The 22,335-nt window shown below is 35.3% G+C and overlaps 1 pseudogene; it reads right to left on the bottom strand.

The window, feature by feature from the left end:
- Window positions 1-413: 413 nt before the first annotated feature.
- On the bottom strand, window positions 414-16,206 carry LOC122290405 (annotated as a pseudogene).
- Between the last annotated feature and the right edge of the window lie 6,129 nt (window positions 16,207-22,335).

Genomic DNA, 22,335 nt, shown 5'->3' with positions numbered 1-22,335 from the left:
CCTTAGGCCTTGCGAAGAGAATGATGAAATGAAGATGATGAAGCCATCTATCTGATAAAACTGGTCTTCAGAATCGAAACTTGTGCATCCATTTCCAACTTCCAAGCTGGTCTCAGTTCATTGCTGGAAACAAGCTAATTACACTTCAAGATCTAATAACCCAAATACTTTGAGAATGACTAAAATTTTTGAGAGATTGACTCAACAATCAGTATCCGCAGGTCTCTTTTCTCACATCATGGCAGTGAGATTTCTAGTGCAAGTAACTCTTAAAAGGGAAAGAGAATGCATGGCATGATCATAATTTAAACCCACAACACAGAAAATAACTGAGTTAGGAAAAAAGAGTCCAAGTTGCAATTATTTCATTTATATTTTTGTTTAAATTGTACCAGGTACACAGACGTCTTTCACTTCAGCTTCAAATCTTCTTATTCACCCATATCTTTGAACTCTACCCTACGGGGTGTATAAAAGCCTGAGCTTCTCTTCCAGGTAGTCGCCACTACGAATTGGGGGATATCAGCATCCACAACCAATAAACACCATGTTTACAGAGGAATGCACAGAGACTATTAGTTTCAATTAGAAGTAAGAAGACAACCTGAAGAAACTTTGTGAACATATCTCAAACATATTTTCGACCTCCATAAATTAAAAATTACAAAAAAGAAGAGTAAAAGACAAAAATTTGGAGGAATGGAACGCATGAATCTGTTGTAGATCATACTAGTGATGCATGGTACTGAGCAAACTCTCTAATGGAGAAAACTAAAAGCATTGCATTGCTACTTACAGGATCAAATGTCCAACCATGCACGTGTTTGTGTGCTCGTACAGAGGACAATGAAAAAGTGGCCACCAGTTATATCATACCTTGGGGCAGATTAATCACTGCAACAACTTTCCAGGCACTCCACAAGACAGTCTGGGTTGGGATTTAAGAAAAAAGCTGCCTGCAACATTGACGTTTTCAACCTAAAAGTTCTGACTAGTAACATGGAATCCTGAAGAAGAACTACATACACCAGAAACTATGGCATATATGGCCGTCACAAGCCACCATCAAAACATAAGTGAGCATACGTGGCAGATGGCATAAGAAACACTCATCTATAGCATTTGAAACATGCATGCTTTTTTGCACATAATAAAAATTCAGTATCTTTTGCAATAATGGATTCCTTCTCCTAGACTCCATTTTACATAATGCATTATAGTCTTGAGACACCATGAAACGATAACAAAAAATTTCTTCATATAATGAAGATTTATAGAGCATACTGTATAAATAATTTTCTCATGCTCACTAGATGTATGAAAATTATTTAAGTTCCATGCTATATGAGTTTATTATGGAATCAAACCATTCAAGAATAGCAGTAAAATATTTGAAAACGAGCACAGTTTGCATAGAAGTTCAGCTGAATTAGATTAAACTAGCATAAACCCAATACTTTATAAACCTTTACAGGCCATGATTTGCCCATTTCCTATTTGTCAATTATTTGTCCAGATGATATACTCCACAGAACCATCCAATTAGATCAAACAGATGCATTTTTCTTTAATCCACTAGGTTCTAAAACATAATATTTTTTCAATGTGAACCATACTCCTGAACAGTAATAAATCTGAGCATAATGCACACAAAGGGAAAACCTCACTATATACTCTTTGAGCTATAATTTCTGACTGTTGAGTTTATAATTGCACAAAGATGACCAATAAAAAAAAAAAAAAAGGTACGCAGAAGGAGCTAATTGATTACAGAATAGCGTTCCTTTCCAGTTGGCAACACTCTGTGCAGCGTTGACCTACAACAAAAAGAGAGGGTCGGGGAAGGGAGGGGAAAAGATCTGTTCAATATCTTTATTGATTTCAGGAAAAGATATGAAAGTTCTATTTTAGAAACATTCACAGGTTCTCTTAGAAGAAATATGAATAGCAAGTTAACAGAATGATAAACTAGCCGAATAAACAATTAGTTCAAGTCTCCATCATGTCCCCAATTGTAAGAATGCACAGCGGAAAGTACCTCAAGCTCAGCTTATAAAGTTGCTCCACAAGTTTCTTCAGATCGATAAACTTTTTCACTTAGTGGTAAAGCGTACTACTAGAGTAACGCTTTAATAATCCACAGTCTAAATACTATTTTAAGAGAAAACAAGAGAGAGATTTTTCTTAGTTCTTATCATATATTTTTGAACCAAGAGGGGGGGCTATATTGTGACGCCCCCAAATTCCGTTTGGGATTGGACGTACATTTGAAGCGTCGAGACATGCAACACAAGGTTACCTGCCCCCGTTCATGACATATAAGATGCAATGTTCCTAACATGCATCTAACATTATGCAATATTCGCAGCGGATAATTTTTTTCTTTAGCAATACTATGCACCAAATTAAAAATATCACAAATGCTTAAAACATACTTCATACATAAAGACTCATTGAGTAGATCACAACACTAGTCCAAAATGGTTATGATCCAAAAAATACTAAAGATGCAACTCCATTATACAAGTAGTAATTTACATTAACTACTATATTAACATTGACGTCGTACCGTCGCTTAGTCAACTGTGTCTAGTTGATCAGCTCCTGATTCTCCTTCAGGTCCTATAACAAGATCTACCATTCGGGGGGAATGGTAGTTGGAACTACCAAAGTGAGATTTGATTACAAATCTTAGTAAGTTAACAAAAAACTTCCACACAAGCTAATGATGCATGCATGACAGTAAAAGCATAAATGCATAATCAAATTCATAAGTAATTAAAGCATAACTTAGCGTATAACATAGCATAATTGACATAACTTAAATTGAAATATGAACTGAACTTAACTTGACATGAACTTGATCTAAAACTTGACTTAACATGAAAAATACATACTCTACAGTTGTTGTGGCCCCATGTATTCTACGTGTAAATACATACTCCACAGTTGTTATGGCCCCATGTATTCTACACAAACTTGACTTAACATGAAAAATACATACTCCACAGTTGTTGTGGCCCCATGTATTCTACACAAACTTGACTTAACATGAAAAATGCATACTCCACAGTTGTTGTGGCCCCATGTATTCTACGGAAACTTATTCTTTAACTGCTTAAATACATACTCCACAGTTATTGTAACCTCATGTATTTTACGTGTCACAATTGCTGTGTCTCACGTAGTGTATGCGTCACAATTGCTGTGACCCCATACATAAGTAATCAAGATGAAACGTGACTGGAATACGAAATGACTGAAGCCCTGACGTAACATAACGTGACTTGAATCTTGAAATACATGACCAACTTGAGATAGAAATATTTCGTAACATTGCATAACATATTATAGACAACATATTTAACATGACATATTTGCAACAGTGAATATTACATGACTTGACATACATGTAATAGATGGCATACTTAGCATGACGTACTTGTAAGGTACAGTAATACATGACAGAATATATTATGTAACAGATAAAAATTGACGACAGAATAAATTCTGTATAATAGACAATTACGTGATAACTTGGCATGGCATAACATATATAATAACACACATACATACATTGTAATTCATTTACTTAGCACACATACACAGTAGACTGCTAGTAAGTTAAAAACTAACTTACCTCAATCTCCGCGTTTCTTATAAAACTTCAAGTGCGACCACGAGGAACTGTAATTAGTGATTCTAAAAGTTAGAACTAAATCACTAAATATTTGAAATATGGAAAATACTAACTTAAAGAATAAAATTTTCATTTTACTCTCTACATGTAGGAAAATGACCGTTTTACCCATAACTTAAGGATTTTGCATAGTAACTCCAAAAGTTTCTAAAATTTACATTCCTCATGTAAATTTTGTCCTAAACTTAAATATCAACTCAGAAAAATTTAAAACAAAACACAACTATGAAAAACACACTATGGCCGAAACATCCATAGGCTATTTCCCTTGATTTTTGTTGCAATTCTTTCTAACTTCAAAATTCATGCTTAAACCAAAATTTTGCAACAAACATCTTCCAATCCTAAGTTCAAAACCATACTTAAAACATCCATTTAGAAAAAGCTAATAATTAACACCAAACTTTTTTGTAAAAAGATCCAAGCACTTGAATTACAAGTTTTGACCTTAAATCAAAACATCTCCAAGAATTTCAAAAATCAAATCTTACTTCTAATATATTCATAATATCATCCTAACATCAACCATGCTTTAAATCATCAAACTAAAGTCACCAAAATCACAAAATAACATTTGGAGTTTTTGGTTGTACATTTAGTCCAAAAACAGAAACTTTTTCCTCAACTAGTTTTGATAAATCTCTTGATCTATGACTTATAAATATATGATCTTCAAACCAAACCATCACATGGTTTAAAAAGATGTCCTAAAATATATATAAGCTTCTAATTCAAGATCACATGGTTAGAAATTAATCAAAACATAAATTTAGCCAAGAATATCCACACTTTGGCTTATCTGAATATCTCTTTGCATAAAATTTCATATATTTAAAACTAACATCAAATATCTTCAAAATAATAATATAATATGTATATAAGATGCTTAGGATCCTCCAATAAAATTATCAAAGTCATTGGAATAGGTTTAGACCACCAAAGAGTTAAACTTTCTCAAAACAGAAACTGTTTTTCCTCTTCCAGTTTCTAAGTTTCTAAATCTAAGAAAATCTTCCATCAAAACCTTTAATCATGCAAAAATCCTCAACCAATAATCATATACACATGTTAACAATACTCCATAAAAATTTCGGACCAATATCTATCCATTAGCTTGGTCAAAAACTCCAAACTATAACATATTCTCCAGTTTATCTCCCAGAATGACCTTTCTATAGTTTATACAATATTTGACTGACCAAATGATCTTCAAATGGGACAAATAAGATATCCACGTAAACTAGACTAAAAAAGAAACAACTTATATGAAGGAGACTTTATAATAAAATGCTTTCAAAAGCTTCGAAATGGGTGTGCAAAAGACCTCCTAAAAGCTGTCCGAGAGAGAGTGTTTGATATTCTTTCAATGGAAAGTGTAAATGAAGATAATTTCGTGGGGAGAGGTGGCTGGAGATACTTATGGATGAGATATGGAAGAGATGAGGCTGGAGTTGAGAGTTGAGTGTAGTTTTCTCCTACCCAAAATATCTATAAAAGATTATCTCATAATATTCTATCCAATAGTATCTACAAAAAATCAACTTAAGATATTTTTATCTAATAATATCTATAAAAATCAATTCAAAATATTTTTACCCAATAATATTCATGAAAATTACCTCAAGATATTTTTTTTTATCCAATAATATCTACAGTTTTGAATAGACGTTTTGTCCGAAAATATGAAAAAAATGTTATTGCGCCATAAGACTTTAAATAACCATCCGAGTCTAATGGCACAAACCATAATACATTTTGACACTTCTAACTATCTCCAATAATCAAAAACACACTTCTGATACCATAGTAAATAATAACACTAACTATATAGTTAGACAAAAACCTATACGATTAATGGATTCGTGAAAACTTATGGGGTTTTCACGAGGTTCCTAAAGTTAATAGAAATTTCACAATTAAATTTTTATCGGACTGTTACATATATATAGCCCCCTAGACGGCTGGCCTTTAATGCATGTAATGCGTTAGGTATAACAGGGGAGTGGTCTGCCCCACGTGGGCGGCCCTCTAATTAACATCTCCCACTCGCACACAGTGGACATGACCCCAGGTCAGCATCTCTCTAATGTTCTCAATCTTATTCATACAAGTAAATAGGTCGTACGACCACCAAGCATATCTATAGAAAGATGGGAGTACATACACTAAATCTCTCCCAGAGAAGACTAGCATAGTAACATCCCTAAAGTGTCTGGTTATGTCCTAGACTCATTCGATCGCATCAGTTTCAAGCATTTTCGAAACCCTCTTGAGTTTCAGAAAAACTCAGAACAATGCTTGACTATCTCTAAATCATTTCAATATGTTTACAACCTTAGTCGCTACCAGTATGTAGCGTCATAGTTTGACGTCAGCAAACACTATCGAAGATGCGATATTGAAGAATCTTCCTTTTGCACTCATATCATTCAATTTTGGTCAAATCGCTTTCCCAGCAATGCCTCTTTAGACCGTATTAATCATGGTCATAGACAACATGCCAAAGTAGCAGACATTATAACCTCCATCTTGTGACATAGTCAAAAGTAAAGGACACTTAAAAAATGAGACTCACACAGTGAGAAAGAGGGGAACAATTTACTCACTTACTCATTTGGTCGAATAAGCACATGTAGTATGAAACACATGCTACGGTGGATTTCTCTTTCTCAAAGAGCATATGTCTATATCAACACTGTACAGATCTTAGTCTAGCCGCTCCTTAAGCATTTAACCCAAGTTCCTCTATTTGCTCGCCTTCAAGGCGTCAAAGAGGATCTCACATCTGGCTAACCACAGGCTACATAGGTTGTGGGGTAATTCATGCATAGTCCTCTCATTGGACCTGATCTTAGCTCCCACTAAAATCGACATATCTTTGCATCAACTAACTTATCCATTTGGACAAGTATGTAAGAACACAATGTCTCATCTCTACTCGCTTCTCAAGCGCTAGAGGCGATCGCTCGTGTGAGTGAGCCGATCTAAACCTGTTGACATATCTTGTGTATGAATTAGAAAGACAATATGATAAAGACAATAACTGAATCATATTGTATTAATATCCCAAAGGAAAGGTTACATCTTAATGTCATTTGAAACACAAAATACATTTACAATCTACGCAGTCCTAGATTCCTAACATGAGTCTCAAAGACATCTCTTGCTATGGGCTTCGTTAAGGGATCAGCAACCATGCGACTTGTAGAGAGGTGTTTCAGAACCACTTCCTTTTGCGCTACCATGTCTCTTATGTAGTGATATCTGATATCTATGTGTTTGGTTCTTCCATGGTACTTAGAGTCCTTAGCATATGCGAGAGCAGCCGTGCTATCGCAGAATATTGTCACCGGATCTGAAGAATCCGTGCCAATGTCTAATGCTTGAGGAATCTCCGTAACCAAACAGCTTCTTGAACTGCTACAGAACAAGCTATGTGTTCTGCCTCCATGGTGGATAAAGCTATACAGGGTTGTTTCTTGCTGCTCCATGTAATGGCGCCATTGTTGAGCAGAAAGGCATACCTAGTGGTTGATTTACGCTCATCTAGGTCACTGCCCCAGTCGGCATCGCTGTAACCTTTTAGCTGCAAATCTGAACCTTGATAGCACAGCACATAGTCTGCAGTTCCCTTGAGATATCGCATAATCCTCTTGACTGCTTTCCAGTGAGACCGTCCGGGGTTAGATTGGAATCTACTCACTAAGCCAACTGCATAGCATATGTCAGGCCGAGTACACATCATTGCGTACATCAGACTACCCACAACATTAGCATAAGGGACACAGGCCATCTTTTTCTTTTCTATTTGAGTCTTAGGACATAACTCTTTAGATAAATTGTCGCTTTTTGCAATAGGGGTGTCAATGGGTTTACATTCATTCATTAGGAAACGCTCGAGGACTTTCTTTATGTAAGTCTGTTGAGACAAACACAAAAGTCTCTTTGAGCGATCTCTGTAGATCTTAACTCCCAGAATGTATTCTGCTTCACCCATATCCTTCATCTCAAAATTGAAGGATAACCACTCTTTTGTGATGACTATCAACCTTTTATCATTTCCAGCTAGTAGTATGTCGTCAACATATAATGACAACATAATGAAATTCTTCTTGGACCTTTTGACATAGACACAATGGTCCTCTGTGATCATCGTAAACCTATTCGAAAGAACGGCTCGATGGAATCTGAGGTACCATTGCCTAGATGATTGTTTTAGGCCATATATTGATCGTTTGAGCTTGCACACTTTGCGCTCTTGACCTTTGACCACAAAACTCGTTGGTTGATCCATATAGATCTCCTCATCTAGTTCTCCATTGAGAAATGTTGTCTTAACATCCATTTGGTAAAGTTCCAAATCCATGTTTGCTACTATAGCTAGAATCAGGCGAATTGAAGCAAACCTCACCACTGGTGAAAAAGTTTCCTCATAGTCTATACCCTCCTGTTGGGTATATCCTTTCGCCACTAAGCGAGCTTTGTACTTATCTATCGATCCATCTGACTTGCGTTTGACTTTAAGAACCCATTTGTTCCTAATAGTCTTACGCCCTGTCGGTAGATCAACCAGATCCCAGACTTGGTTAGTCTTCATAGACTCAATTTCATCCACTCCTCTTTAGTAGAAGATGAGAGAGTCTCATGAATTGTCCTAGGCTCATCATCATCATGCGAAGCTACCATAAAAGCTTCCCCTTCAATCTCAAAACGACGACGGAAAATACTTTCACGTGTGCTTCTACGCGGCTGAGGTTGTTGTGATTGATTGACAAGCGGTGTGCTCCCACTCGGATTTAAGTCCTTTTTATCATTTGTAGGAGGTTGAAGAATTTCTTCCTCATTCTCAACTAAATTCCTTGGAGCACTTTCCTCTTGTTCCACAATCTCATGAAGTTCTAAACTCCTATCAACCTCACCTCTACTTGGAAATTCATTTTCAATGAAGTCCACATCTCGTGATTCAATTTCAGTTACACTTCCATCAGTTTGTTCACCTATTAACACATACCCTTTAGAGTGTTTTGAGTACCTTATAAAGATACACTTCTTTTCTCTACGGCCTAATTTCCCAGACTTATGAGAAAGATCATGAACAAAATCCGTTGAACCCCATGGCCACAAGTTATTCAAATTGGGTTTCTCGCCGGTCCATAGTTCATATGCGGTGGAAGTTACTGATTTGGAGGGCACTCGGTTAAGAATGTAGGCAGCAGTCAAAAGTGCATCCCCCCAAAAAGAAATTGGTAGGTTTGCTTGCGCCATCATTAACCTAACCATCTCAAGCAATGTTTGATTTCTCCTTTCCGCCACTCCATTTTGTTGTGGCGTACTTGACATCGTTAACTGTCTTTTGATTTTCTTTTCATCACAGAGCCTTTTAAATTGCTCAGAGAGATATTCTCGTCCTCAGTCAGTTCTTAGAGTTTTTAAACTCTTATCTAACTGATTCTCGACCATTCTTAGATATCGCTTAAAACATTCCAATGCCTCAGACTTATGGGAGATTAAGTAGACATGACCGTAACGTGAAAAATCATCTATAAAAGTGATGAAGTAGACACCTCCGTGTCTTGCCCTCACACTCATTGGACCACAGATGTCTGAGTGGACTAATTGTAGTGGAAAAGATGCCCTTGTGGCTTTTCCAAACGGTTTTCTCTTAACTTTTCCCATTAGACAATGTTCACACGTGGGTAAGATGACTTTAGCGAGATTTCCTATCAGACCTTCTCTAGTTAATCGAGTCATTCTATCTTACCCTATATGGCCAAGCCTAGCATGCCATGTGTATGAATCCAAATTATTAATAGATGAAGAAAGAAAAGCAATAGATTTATTTATATTAGAATAAACCAAATCCAATATCATAAAACCGTCTTGAAGAAAAGTATTGCCATAAAACACATGACCCAAATGAAAGGAAACATAATTGTTTTAAAAAATAATCCGAAAACCAAGTTTTAATAGAGTAACAACTGAAAGTAAGTTTCGTCGGATCTCGGGAGCGTATAGCACATTGTGGAAGAAAAGAGTGCGACCACCCCGCAAGTCCAGCTTGTAGGTACCAAGTCCCAGTACCTCCACGCTAGCTCCATTTTCTACCTTGATATCACGGCTCCCAGTTGGAATCCGGTGATACTCCACAAATCTGACTCTATCTCGCAGTATGTGCTCGGTCGCTCCTGAATCAACAATCCACAAAGGATAGGAGTCAGCAACCATCACATGGCTAGTTACAAAAATAATGCGAGAAAAGTCAGAGTGTACCTTCTTCGGCTCAGTGCAGTCACGAGCGAAGTGACCAATCTTTCCGCAGTTGAAGCACTCTAATTTTGACTTGTTTTCCCGCACTTGCCCCTCTTGGTGCGCTGAGAAGTTCCTGACACTTTTTTAATATGTCCAGCAGTTATTCCATTCTTGGACTTCTTTCGCTTAGGCCTTGATGCTTTGCGCGGACCAGCATTAGCCACATAGGCCGTATGGTTGGGCTTAACAGCCTCTAGGCGCTCAGCCTCCAATTCCAAGTGACACGAGACATCATCAAAGTCTTTGATATTCTCCTTATGCGTCAGGTTCTGACTCATATTTTTTCAAGAATTCGGTAGTGATCTTATCACTGCCTGTACTTGTTGTTCATCTGTCAGGTTGTTTCCTGCAGACCTAAGTTTGCGGATCATAGTTGACATAGCCCTAAGATGCTGCTTCATCGTGTGGTCAGAGCGCATCTTATAGGAGTCGAACCTCATAGTTAATCCACGCAACCTAGTGGCTGAAGTTCTACCAAACTTCAATTTCAAAGCCTCCCACATGCTTTGGGCAGTGTCATAGACCTCGAACTCACACATTAGATCATTGTGCATGCTGCTTAACATAATTATGCGCGAGCACCAATTTTTCTTAGCCCATTGGATATAGGCTTGTTGATCTATTTTGTGTTGTTCCGAGTTCCCTTCCCCGGGCATAGTAAGGGTGTGAGATAATGCCTCCAAGACCTCTTGCTCATCTAAGACATATTGGATCTTGCGATGCCATATGTCATAGTTTTCCCCATCTAATTTATCCCCCTTGTTTAAGTCGGCAACTATAGTCTTGGATGTCATATCACTACAATACGCAAAAAAAAAGATATTATACACACACCTAAGAAATCTGCCGCGTCCTTTCAAGATAGAAAAAGAATAATTTAGACATGTCGCAAGATCGAAAAATCGTTAGGTTTCAAAATCATCTCTTGCGCCACAATATCCAATTATTAGATTTCTAACTCAATTCCCGCACAAATTTTAAAAAAACAAATATGGGAGAATTTATCATCATAAATCTCAACCATACTCCCACTATCTTAAGTAGTCATCTAGGTCTAGTCATATGTAAAGACATAACCTACTAAAATCGCAGTAACATTTTGGACCAGTCTACAAAGATAGCTACCCAAACTATGGCAACCTGTTGGGCCAGTCTACAAAGATGGTTCATATGAGACCATTACAGTCCATTTTTCTTGTTCCATCAGTGCATTTACAGTTCTTAATGGGGTCACCATGGTCTTTTGGCTATACAGTGCATTTACAGTTCTTACTGGGATCACTGCAATTCTTTCAGCCTATCATTCACACTGACAATTCTAACTGAGACTACTTAGTGGGATTTTCTATTTTATCACTTAAAAGAACTAAAGACTAATGTCTAAACATTCAAGTCTAACATTCATAGATGATAAAATAATCATATTTTCACATGTTCAATACACACATACATGTTATCATATTTAATCTCAAAATTAAATAAAAGATCACATGTAATATAACATTATGGAAAAATATATAGCATGAAAATAAACAAATATTCACATGTTATCATATTTAATTTCAAAATTAAATAAAAGATCACATGTAATATAACAATATATCTAAGCATATATTAAATCATGTCAAAAAAAAAATTTTATTTATTTTATTTATTATTATTATTTTTCGGCTTTTAAAAAAAATACAGAAAAATAAAAAAAAATACTGGGCTTAAAAACCCAACCCCCCCCCCCTTTTTTTTTCTTAAACCCAAAACAAAGTGGGCCAAAGGGCCCAAGCCCAACCCGGCCCATCAGAGGGTAGATGACTAAAGTCATCTCCTTCCTCCTGCAAGTACTATTCACGTGAACAGTAACTCCGAAAAAAAAAATTCCAGATGCCATTTATGGACATCACCGGCGCCTCCGATCGCCGGAAATTGCTTCCAGAGGAAGCTGGGTGTTGCTGCATCACCTAGGTGGTGCTGGCAGCACCTCACGGTGCGCGCAGCACCAAGCCGGCGCTACTTTGGTGCTGGCAGCACCCCTCTGGTGCGCGCAGCACCTCTGTGGTGCCCCCACGGTGCTCCGTGCACCGTGGGCTCCCACCGATGCTTGCTGCACCGTGGTGCGCGCAACACCATTGCAGGGGTGCTACGCAGCACCCTACGGTGCGCGCTGCACCACCATGCTCAGGTGCAGCGCTGCACCACCAGGTGCAGGGGTGGTGCGCGCTGCACCACCGTGTGTGGGTGGTGAGCACTACACCACTACAGCGGCTTCGGCCTAAAAAAAAAAAAAAATAATTAAAAAAATGCAGCACCACATATGCGCAAATCAAATAAAAAAAATACAATCACAATTTACATGCATATGCCAAAAAGAAACTGGAAGCAATTATAAAAGCTCTGATACCAATGTAAGAATGCACAGCAGAAAGTACCTCAAGCTCAGCTTATAAAGTTGCTCCACATGTTTCTTCAGATCGACAAAATTTTTCGCTTAGTGGTAAAGCGTACTACTAGAGTAACGCTTTAATAATCCACAGCCTAAATACTATCTTAAGAGAAAACAAGAGAGAGAGATTTTTCTTAGTTCTTATCATATATTTTTGAACCAAGAGGGGGGGGCTATATATAGCCCCCTAGACGGCTGGCCTTAAAGGCCAGCCTATGCATGTAATGCATGTAACGCATGGCTTTTAGAATAGGGGAGTGGTCTGCCCCACGTGGGCGGCCTTCCAATTAACACCAATATTCACAACTAAGGCCCTGCAAATTTAAGAACACAAATTCTTAAGGGAGACAAAGTAAGATAATAATCAGCCTAGTTTTATTAGCAACTTTGTTTTTGTCCAAAGAATGTAGCATCTCCACTCTGCAAGGCTACTTTTTAGCTGAATTCTAAGGGACTCAAGATCCTTACATGAAAACAATTCCATTAGATAAAAACTAGCAATCATGTACTCACCCATCTACATGAAGTACGTCCTCCCAAACTTGTGGTTACTTGGATTTTTTCCCGGCAGACCTATTGGCATAAAAACCAAGATATTTTCCAACTATGAAGGTGAAAAGGAAATAGAGCTGGACACTGCAGCTGATTAACAATAAATATGCCTGAAGTCCTGGAACACCATCTGTTGCCAGAAGAGTGATCATTCCATAATCTGAATGAGCATAGGCACCATAAATTTCTTCATTAAAAGATCCCATGTCACCTGAGATAAAAATTATAGAGCATATAGTAAGCGAGATATATGGGGCTTGGATGGCTGGTTTAAAAAACTTTGCCTGAAAGTATTCTATTCGTTCTACTTGAATGAGTAACTAGGACAGAAATACAGATAAGCACAGGTGAGCCAGTACCCATATGTACTTGCCATAATTTGGTAGGCTATGCTACGTAATGCTTAGTGGATATAGGGATTAATTAGGCTAGGTATGTACCTTTATAACTTCAGGTATAGTCTACAACCCAGTTTAAGTTGCTGCTAAATCTGACTTGAAAAAGAATTACAAAGTAAATATACATGCAAACATATTAACAAAGGAATGCAACGTACAGATTCTTGTCAATATACATGCACAAGCCTCCCTCCCTTAAAAACGGATAACAGAATAGTACCAAGATTTAAAAAATAAAAATAAAAAAGGAGCAATTAAGCTGATAATAAATATTGAATCTAGCTCGTAAACCTGGATAGTGCAGAAGGCGAAGAAATGGCATTGGTTTATCCAAGGCCCCCACTTTTTCAAAAAAGTCCTCATCTAAGTTCAAAGCCAGAGCAATAAGAGAACCTAATCTTTTTCCAGCCAACCTGAAGCAGCAAATCCAAAACGATACAAAGTAGTACCCATATTCAAAATTTTTATCATTGTCAAAGTACAATAGTCGATGGTTAATTTCTAGTCTCATTTGTTATACAGAAACAGCAGCACAGCAACCACCGTCGGGGAATGTTAAAACTTACAGGAGCTTCCTATGGAAGCTTTCCATTGTAGAAGGTAGAACGTCTAGAATTTTCTTGGCAAGATAACAGCAAACAGAGAAATTCTATATTAATAATAGTAAATAGTAGTCCATATCAAAATAATCGTACCCAAAATACCAAGTTAACACTAGAAAGCGAATAACAACAACACCTTGTAAAGGCCATTTATTCAAAACAACTGGAGTCGTAATGTCTTCTAAAGGGCCAAGAAAAAAACTCTCATTGGAGTCGCCTGTTCCAAAATAATTCGAACATATTATTTTCTACCCCCTTTGCTTTCTTTCTTTCTTTCTTTTTCTTTTTTTTTTTCCATTAAGCACAATAAAAAAAATTACCAAACAAACACAGAGAGAGTTTCTTGTAAGTGACGTTAATCATTCTTCTTATGTCCAATCCACGAATCAATGGTTTAAAAATTCGCACAAAAAAAAAAAGAAAAAAGAAAAAATGCGAGCAAATTACAAAAAGTACAAACAAGCTTTTGGCTGATATACAGTTACAATCTTGCTCTTTCACTCGTAAGAGCGTTAATGAATTATGCATATGTAAAATATAATTTTAATTAATGTCAAATGAATTTAAATTTTGATTATTCTATATAAGTCTTTATATTGAAATAACGATTTTTTTATTATATAACAATAAAATAATATAAGATAAATTTGAATTTAATTATTCACATCAAATCTCTACATTGGATATCTATTTATTTATTATATAGTAATGAATAATTAATAATTTAAAAAATATTTTTTTAATTATTAATTTATTTTATTTTATTTTATCATATTTTAATTATTATTTTATTTTATTTTATCACATTTTACTATTTAATTTAAAGAAACTTATAAAAGTTTATAGATGGAGAGAAGAGAGAATAGTATAAAAAAACAATAAAATACATATTTGGTATATATACCGTACATATCAAATTTGATACTCTCTTTACAATTACAGTAATTAAAAGTTACAAAATTTATTAATGGCTAATTCATTATAAGTGAATTTTCTATCCCATAATTAAAAAATATACTTATTTTTGGATGTAGATAATCCCATGAGACTGCTGTAAACAACCACAAAGATCCTAACAGCACGGCACATGCAATCGATGACCGCATTAATTACTTAAAACTTAGGTGCGGTTTGGACAGTGGGACGAGATATACTTCTTGTATCTAAACGTGGAATTGGAATGATAGAAATCTCTCAACCTGTGTAGGACGAAGTAGGATCGAGGTTATCGGCGTACAGCGGCGTGTAACCTCTTTGTTCCTTGGCATCGATGCAACCCAGTTTTATCTTTTCCTCCAAAGGCAACGAGAAGAACTTTTTGCTTTCTTCAAATACCCTGTCAAGCAGCTCTTTCTCTGACCCAGTATTCACAAGGTAGAAGAACCCATAGTCTATGCATGCCTATCACAAAAATTTGCTTTAGAGGATTTGAAAGAAACCATTTCTTATACATAAAAACAACATCTTCTAGATATTTCTACGATTGTTTGAAAATTTCATTAAGGCAAAAGGAAGAAGTAGCAAATTTGTTAATGCAATTGACGATGAGAAAGACGTAATTTTTTCTGCAACCACTTCCCTTAGACAAGTTCTTTTGATTTCAGGAAACCTTCTGATGATGATGCAGAATACTCCATAATTACTAGAGATATTTTAATTGATAATTATCTTTTTTTAATTTATTTCTTTTTTAATTATATTAGTATTTCTTAATTTTATTTTATTTACAGTTGTTATTTTTTTTGTTAAAATTAGTATTTTCTAGTTTCATTCTATGCAATTGTTATTTTCTAGTTCAATTAATATTTTATTTTGTTGGTTATTTAAAAATTAAGAATATACAATTAAAGACACTTCTTGAATGGTTAATGAAATTATATGTTTAATCTTGAGATAAAACTAGTTTGATAAGATACTAGAAATTTGTTAATTTAGTTTTTTGAAAAGATTTCAACTTTATAGAAAGATTCTGTAATTTTCTCTTCTTTGCATTGACGTGAGGTTAAACTACAAAGGTGGCACCACCTTCTTGAACATCGAGCTAAAGGGGTATAATTGTATAGCGCTAGAAGTTCAAGATTGGTAGGGGTCATGGAAAAAGAAGGGAGATGAAGGAGTGAAAGTAGGAATCTGACGGATTGAAGAAGCGGTAGAGACTCGAGCAGCTGCGGACAGGTCAATGACGGGGAGTTGCAGAGCCGCTGCCATCTCCTTCAAAGTCTTCACGGGTCAACTTCCCAAGCCTGAGTAAGAGTGTTAATAGGATGGGTGAGAGAGGTAGGGTGGAAAGGAGTACAGAAGTGCTACGCCAAACCTATGAGGCCTCGTTTGTTTTGAAATATGAGATGAATTGAATTTAAAATTAAAAGTTGAATAAAATATTATTAAAATATATTATTTGAATATTAATTTTATAATAAAATTTATAAAAATTAAATTATTTATTTTATTTTGTATGAAAATTTAGAAAAATTATAATAATTAAATAAAATAAAATAAAATGTTTTATGAAAGTGAACGAGATTTAAATCTTAGCAAAAAATGAGACGATAAATTTGTAGACATGAAATGTTTTTTAATAGTATTGAAATTATTTGATTGATGAAATTAGTTTTAAAAAATATAAAAGGAGATTTTAAATAAAATATTATTATAATATTATTTTTTAATATTATTTTTATTTAAAAATTTATAAAAATTATAATGATTAGATGAAAAAATTAAAGATATAAAATTAAAAAATATTTATATTTAAGTGATGTTTAGAAAGTAAAGCATCACATCTCTCCAACAACTCCCTAAAAGTGTTAACAGAATTTTTTATTGCATTTATAAGAAATTAAATGACATTTTAATAAATTTAATATATATAATTTATATTTAATAGCTTATTTGATAATTCCACGTGGCAAAAAATAATAAAAGATCTACATTAACATGATATTTAATATGTTGTCCAGATGATTAACACAAGAGGGGGGGTGAATTGAGTTGTATTAAAAAAAAATAACAATTATAAATCAAATATATAATATAAAATATAAACAAAATATGAAATAACAATAAATATAAAGAGTAAGGGAAAGAGAGAAGCAAATTCAGTATGTTAACGAGGTTCGGCCCCACTGCCTACGTCCTCGCCTCAAGCTACCCCTTGAGGATTCCCAAATTCACTATTCAACATCTTTCAGGTGGAGATAGAAACCTATTACACCTTTGAACAACACCGCTACAAAGGATCCGTGTAGAACAACCTCTACACTTGCAATCACCTTACACGTGGTGATTCAACTATTCCCTGTGTAGAATACTTTCTACACGCACAAGGGTTATACACACCATTTTTCTGATACAAAAGCTGATAGTGGGTAGATTATCAGAAAACACTCGTCAATGAGTGAAATAAGAACAATACAGCGCAAACTATATCTCTCAAAATGAACAAGGATTAATGCTCAATGCTTAGAGAAGAGAGAATGAAAGCTTTGAATGAATGTTGTATGCTCTTGATGTTATGAATGTGAAGCTCTCAAATGATCTATTTATAGGCATATGAGATTTCATATTCAAATTTAAAAAGATTCACATGTCAAAGACAACATCATTCACTTTTTCAAAAAATTCAAATAAAAGGTTCTTCTTTTTCAATTGTCAAAGACAACATCATTAACTTTTTCAAAAAAATCAAATCTAATCTTTTACTTTTGGCATATGACAAAATGAGCACACTTTCCTTTTCAAAAAATTCAAACCTAATCTTTTACTTTTTGTATATGACAAAATGAGCACACTTTACTTTTCAAATTTTTCAAACAAAATCATCTACCTTTTGTATAAGTCTAAAAAAGCATCAATCACTTTTGAAAATATTCAAATAAAACATGCACGTGTGAAAGATGACAATCAATCATCTTTAATATTTTCAAAGTTCAACCCTTTAATCAAGGCATGCACATGCAAAAGATGACAATCAATCATCTTTTAAAATTTTCAAATTTAATTTTCAAAAATATTCATGCACATGTGGAAAATGTATTTTAATACTTTATGATAAAATATTAATTTTGAGCATTAATCCTAATTTCGAATTTTGAAGAGATTTACAACATTACTCTATAATTTTAATGTGAACTTGTTCCCTTCTTGCTCATGCTTGTTTCCTTGATGTACTTGACTCCATTGTGTAGACAACTTGAGCTTGAGACTTCTTTATTCTTTGAATTCATTTGTTATCATCAAAATCCATGTGTAAATATATAATTACACAAAACTTGAAATCTTGAGTTCAACATAATATAATTTAAAATTTTATTTAATATCATTTTGACCGGTGCAAAACTGCAAGTGCACAGTATCGTAGTTTTATAGTAAAGTAATAAGAAGAGTATCGTCCTCAGGGATTGGTACCTTACTCTTGCCAAATACCAAAATTATACTAATCTCAATTTTATCTAGAGGAATCGCTAAGGTTTTTGTAGTTGCAATTAAAACTAGATCAACTCAAAGAGAAATAAGCAAAGAAAATAAAACTGACTTTCAAAGATCAAATTCAATAGGGAAGAAAACTTCTAGGAAATCGATTTCACCTAATTCTTCACTATGCTTTTCTCATCCAGCTAATTTAACTTAAACCTCTTTTGTCTATTAGCAATTCTCTAATTCATCCAAAAGCCTCTTTCGATAGTCAATTGGAATTTACTCTTGGTTATCAATTCACACAAGAATATGCAAATTCAATAATCAATAATGCAATGAGATCAATGATTTAATGACCACATAGGTTCATACAAGTCTTTCGATCTCTATACTTACCTATGCTGAAATATCCAAAATCTACCCTATGATTCCCTCTTTCGATAGCAAATCACAAGATTACTTATCATCTAATCAATGGCCAGTTAATTAGAAGCAATAAATTCAGGATAAATCAGATAAACAAAGAGAGAATTGCATTAAATTAGCATAGACAATCAAGCATAGTTCGGAAATAGGTTACATCGGTTTCCTAGAATGAAGAAAATTTAGCTCATGCTAGAAATGGAATTCAACATAAACGAATTCACCATAATTGTTCTGAGAAGATGGGAAGAAGAAAATAAACACTGAAAAATCCTCCTTGCAGCCTCAACTCGTCGTCAAAAGCTCAGGGGAACGATTCAACGCTTTTCTCTCGTCCGTGCTCGTGTATGATTCCAACGTACGTGCAATAATTAGAATCCCGTCTCCAAAACAAATGAATTGAATCCTTCTAACTGTGTTTTTCTATCCCAAAGAGTGTTCTCCAGTCCAAAACTCGCGGCTCTAGAGTGAAAAATGGCTTTTATATGGTCCCACGGCGGAAAACCTAAAATCTGTCAAAATACGATGTTCGCTCGAGCGGGGTGTCGAGCGCGCGTCGAGGTTTCGACTCTGCCTGATTTCGCTCGAGCGTCTTATCGAGCGCACATCGAGCGTTCGACTCTGCCTGATTTCGTTCGAACGGCCAATGTCTCTGCTCGAGCGATCTTCGTTTTTCAGCAACCCGCTCGAGCTCCCTGTCGAGCGGCAGTCGAGCGTTTAAATCTGCCTGAATTCGCTCGAGCGGCCAAAAGCCTCCGCTCGAGCGAACTTGTAAAATCTGCAATATGAAATTTTGCAAGTCATCAAATACCCCCAAACTTACAACTTTGTTTGTCCTCAAACAAAAAGAAAAACAAATGATAGTTTAGGCAATATCAACTCGACCCCAAAGAGAAGTATCATCACTCACCAAGCTTTTATGAATTTAGATTTCATCTCTAGTATCTTACTCTTTTAACATCAAAGATAGCAAGAAAATCAATCAAAAATTTTACAATTTGTCAAGCAAGAGTTAGGCGTTTACTTCAACCTAAAGCTAAGACCTTGAGTGTGTGTGTGATATAGTCAATTTAACCTCAAACCACCTGCAAACTCAGATAAAAGTAGAACAACCAAAATCAGAAGAATTCTCTTAAAACTTAACCCCATAAGTCCAATTTTCAGAAATCCTCTCCACTAATGTAGTCAACACCAAAATCAAAGATCAAAAGGTCTTTATTAAGGTTGTAATGATAGGCCACAGGGTGAGGGTTAAGAAAGAACTGGATATGGAAAATTAAATCAAACTGGGAAAATACTTAGTGAAAAGAACATTAAAAGAGAAACTCACATGATTCAAATCATAGCTCTTTCTTGGCAATATGCTCATACTTGTGGCATTATTATTGTTGTAATCACTGATGTAATACCAACACTTCCCTTAACAAAATTTGAGGTAATTCACTTTAGGCTTGGCGACTTCTTTTTCTTTTCTTTTTCTTTTTCTTTTTTTTTTCTTTATTTTTTTTTAATCACTTCCTTTCTTCTTCTTCTTTTTCTTTGATCAAACAGAGCAAACATAATACGTTTCATCATGAAACCAATTTTCTCTTTTAAATGTAACTCTCCACCAAAGTATTTTCTCAAACTATCAACGGTAGATTCATTGTTTTTCAGGCTTAGAACGGGTATGGTTTATGTAGTTTAAAGAATCAATAAAGGCTCATGAAGGCTCAAGGAGGTTGACTATGGAAACACACCATGTAATGATGGCATGACATTTAGGACGGCTGGGAAAGCTTTTTAGTTATGCCAAAGAAATGCCTAGATCATTTCTCTAATATTTGGTCTCAACTAGGATTTCGCCTCAAGGACCCATCAACGGATTCTAGAGCAAAGCAAAATCGAACCTCCCTCTTTCAATTAATTCAACTTCTTCTCTTCATAAGCAAAATGGAATAAGAGAAAAACGACTATGTGCTCAATTGTGTTCAAGGTCAAAGATTTAAACCAAAGTACCCATAAAACTTCACTTGACATAAAAGAAATTTTTGAAAATTTTTCTCAAAACCATCTTCAATCACAAATTTCAGAGTCATAGAGAATTCAATCTTACTCCAATGCATGCTTGGTAAGAGACTCAAACAACCCATCAACAACCCAAGACTTAGAAAACAAGAGGATCAAATGATTATAGGAGTTTACACCCCCAAACTTAAACTAAACAATGTCCTCATTGTGATGCAAAAGTAAAAAGGATTGAAGAAATAAAGGAACTTCCCTGGTTTCATGGTGAACCTTCCGAGGTTTTAAAATTTTCCAGCTCTTTATTCTTGCTAAATAAACCTGCATCAAAAACTAATTTATTAAAACTTAAATAAATAAAGATAATAAAATAAATGAAAGAAATAAAGATAGATCTATGGGTTGCCTCCCATAAGCGCTTGTTTTAAAGTCTACAGCCAGACTTTTCAATGATCATCAATTAGGATCTCCAAGAGGAATAAATGCATAGTTCCTCTCCATTTGCTCTCCATAGTAGTGCTTCAATCTCTGACCATTAACTCTGAAAATATTTCCAGTCTTGTCCTTCAAATCTACTGCTCCAAAAGAGGAAACTTCATGAATTGTATAAGGACCCGTCCATCTTGATTTCAACTTTCCCGGAAAGAGTTTGAGTCGTGAATTGAAGAGTAAAACTTGTTGTCCTGGAGCAAACTCTCGCCTAAGAATCTGTTTGTCATGCCACTTCTTCGTCCTTTCTTTATAGATCTTTGCATTTTCATATGCATCATTCCGGAACTCTTCCATCTCATTCAATTGAAGAAGTCGCTTTTCACCTGCTGCCTTCAAATCAAAGTTAAACTTTTTCACAGCCCAATAAGCTCTATGCTCCAACTCTACAGGAAGATGACATGTCTTTCCAAACACTAATCGGTATGTAGACATCCCGATAGGTGTTTTAAAGGCTGTACGGTATGCCCACAAAGTATCATCAAGCTTCTTCGCCCAATCCTTTCTATTGATTTTGACCGTCTTCTCAAGGATGTTCTTGATCTCTCTATTTGAAATTTCAGCTTGACCATTAGTTTGAGGATGGTAAGCAAGTGCTATCTTGTGCTTCACACCATATTTAGAAAGAAGATTCTCAAATAACTTGTTGCAAAAGTGAGTCCCTTCATCACTAATAATAGCTCGTGGAGTGCCAAATCTTGTGAATATGTTCTTGTGCAGAAATTTGAGCACTACCTTTGCATCATTTGTTGTTGTAGCAATTGCTTCCACCCATTTTGACACATAGTCAACTGCTAGCAAGATATAAGCAAAACCAAAAGAAGGAGGAAAAGGTCCCATAAAATCTATTCCCCAAACATCAAACAACTCAACTTCTAAGATACCTTTCAATGGTAACTCATGACGCCTTGAAATATTTCCCATACGTTGGCACCGGTCACAAGTTTTCACCAAAGTGTAACTATCACGAAAAATGGAAGGCCAAAAGAACCCACTTTGAAGTAC

Source organism: Carya illinoinensis, chromosome 12 (genome assembly GCF_018687715.1).
Source record: "Carya illinoinensis cultivar Pawnee chromosome 12, C.illinoinensisPawnee_v1, whole genome shotgun sequence".
Classification (NCBI taxonomy): Eukaryota; Viridiplantae; Streptophyta; class Magnoliopsida; order Fagales; family Juglandaceae; genus Carya; species Carya illinoinensis.
Note: the sequence above shows the minus strand (reverse complement) of the source record. Positions and strands in the feature narration are given on the sequence as shown.